General features: G+C 34.7%; 1 pseudogene; it reads right to left on the bottom strand.

The window, feature by feature from the left end:
* Positions 1 to 1,764: 1,764 nt before the first annotated feature.
* On the bottom strand, positions 1,765 to 1,890 carry LOC112301320 (U2 spliceosomal RNA; annotated as a pseudogene).
* Positions 1,891 to 2,329: the final 439 nt, after the last annotated feature.

The raw sequence follows: 2,329 nt of genomic DNA, 5'->3' as shown, positions 1-2,329 counted from the left end.
TATACATTTTTCAGTTGGGTTTTTCCCTCCATGATTAGATAATTTTACATATTAAAAAATTAACTCTGCTTGATGTCACTAATCATCAGGAAAATACAGATCAGAGCCACAATGAGATATCACTTCACACCCTTTAGAATGACAATTATCAAAAGATAAGAGACAAAAACACTGGCTAGGATGTGGAGAAAAGGGAACCCTGTATATGTGTATCGTTGTGATGTAAACTGGTACATTGAATGGAAACTGGTATGGTCACTGTGAAAACAGCATAGAGGAATTAAAATAGATCTAGGAATTAAAAGAGAACTACCATATGATCCTGCAGTGCCTCTTCTGGGTATACATCCAAAGGAAATAAAGCCATTATCTTGAAGTGATACCTGTACTCCAACGTTCATTGAAACCTTATTCACTATAGATAAAGTTTGGGAACACTTAAATGTTCATCAATGAATGAATGAATGAATGAATGAATAAAATATAGCATGTGTGTATGTGTGTGTAGATGTAGATAGTAAATATAGATATTATTCAGCCTTTAAAAAAAAAAGAAGAAAATCCTGTAATTTGCAATGGCATGCATTAACCTGGAGGGCATTATGCTAAGTGAAATAAGTTAAACAAAGACAAATACTGCATGGTATCATTTATACATGGAATCTTTTTTTAAAAAGTCAAACTCATAAAAACAGAGAGTAGAAATGTGGTTGCAAGGGGCTGGGGTGTGGGAAAATAAAAGGAGATTAGTAAAGGACACAAACTTTTAGTTATAAGATAAATAATGTCTGAGGATCTAACGTATAACGTAGTCACTATAGTAGATAACACTGTATTATATAATTGAAATATAACAAGAGAATAGAATTTAAATATTCCCACACACACAAAAAGATAATTTTTTAAAAATAAATTAACCCTTTGTTACCAAGAAGTCATATAAGGTTGTATTTTTCATGATTTCCTTTAAGAGATCTTGGCTGCACTGATGATTTTTTAACTCTTAAATAATTGTCTTTATATTTGTTTCTGTCTTCAGTAACATGTGTAGAGATATTCACATCCTCCAAAGTACGTGTTTTAAATGTTTGTCCATCTTCTCTCCTTGTTTAAATCTTTAACTCATCCAAGATTTTGATATGAGATAGAATCTAGTTATATTTTTTCTCCAAATTCAACCGGTTGCCTGAGTTTTCTCCAAACTTGCCAAATGTTTCTACTGGTGTCCGGAGACTCAGCCCAAATGGGGCCTCATTCAGCAGTCTAAAGCATCAAATGACCGCCAATGGAATGACCACAAGGCAATAAACAGGTTCCATCAGAAATTATCAAGGAGAGAGCCAAATATTTTCCCTCTGAGAGTATTACTTTTTAAAAAATGTATTTTGTCTCAAAGCTATAGTGGGGGGGCGGTTGGAGAATGCTATTAGAAAAAAATCAGAGAAAGATTTATTCTGAGACAGTGGTTAAGAAAAGTGAAAACTAAAAAAGGATATAAATGAGACAAATGCTAGGTAGAAGTGAACAGTTGATCCTTGTTTTTAAAGATCAAGAATAACTTTTCTCATAAAAAGACAAAAATTTTAATTTATTCTGATGGTAACTCTCTGTGCCAGGACAAAATGTCCATGACCTTCCCATGTGTTAGAGTTCTGACAGCCTGGACAGCCACATTGCCAGCTTGGGGGATTATGCACAGGGAGCTGTGGCTTCTTCCTTGACTTCAAGCATCCCTGGCCTAGAAAATACAGATCACAGGTGACCAATTGTTGTCCTAGCTAGAGGCATAAGGATGGATGGCATAAGGAAGGATAGAGGAATAAGGATGGACTATTAAACTGATAAGAACAGATACTACACTTGATCTTAGCCTAAAGGCTGAGAAGCGATGGGGATGGACTATTGACAGGTCTTCAGATGCCCATCTCTAAGACTGTCCTTCCTTCATTTGTTTATTCTTTGTTTTCAGAAACATGAAAGTCCATATTTGAGATATGTCCAATTTGCTACAGATATAGTTTCCCTTCTTTTATTCCTCAAATGTTTTCTAAGTATTTTCTATATAACACAAAGTGTTATACAGTTGAGATACTGTGATAGATGAGACAGACAGAACCCTGGCCTCATGGGGCTTACATTGTAGGATAGAGGTTGGCAATCTACAGCCTGCAGGCCAAATCTACCCCTCTACATATTTCCATAAGGTCCAAGAGCTAAAAATGGTTTTTACATTTTAACTATTTTTAAATCAAAAGGAGAATATTTGGTTACACAAAAAACTTATATGGATTTCAAATTTCAGTGTCTACAAATAAAGTACTGGGACACA

This window comes from Desmodus rotundus, chromosome 8 (genome assembly GCF_022682495.2).
Source record: "Desmodus rotundus isolate HL8 chromosome 8, HLdesRot8A.1, whole genome shotgun sequence".
In the NCBI taxonomy this organism is placed as follows: Eukaryota; Metazoa; Chordata; class Mammalia; order Chiroptera; family Phyllostomidae; genus Desmodus; species Desmodus rotundus.
The sequence above is the reverse complement of the archived record's forward strand: the minus strand, read 5'-3'. Positions and strand labels throughout refer to the sequence as shown.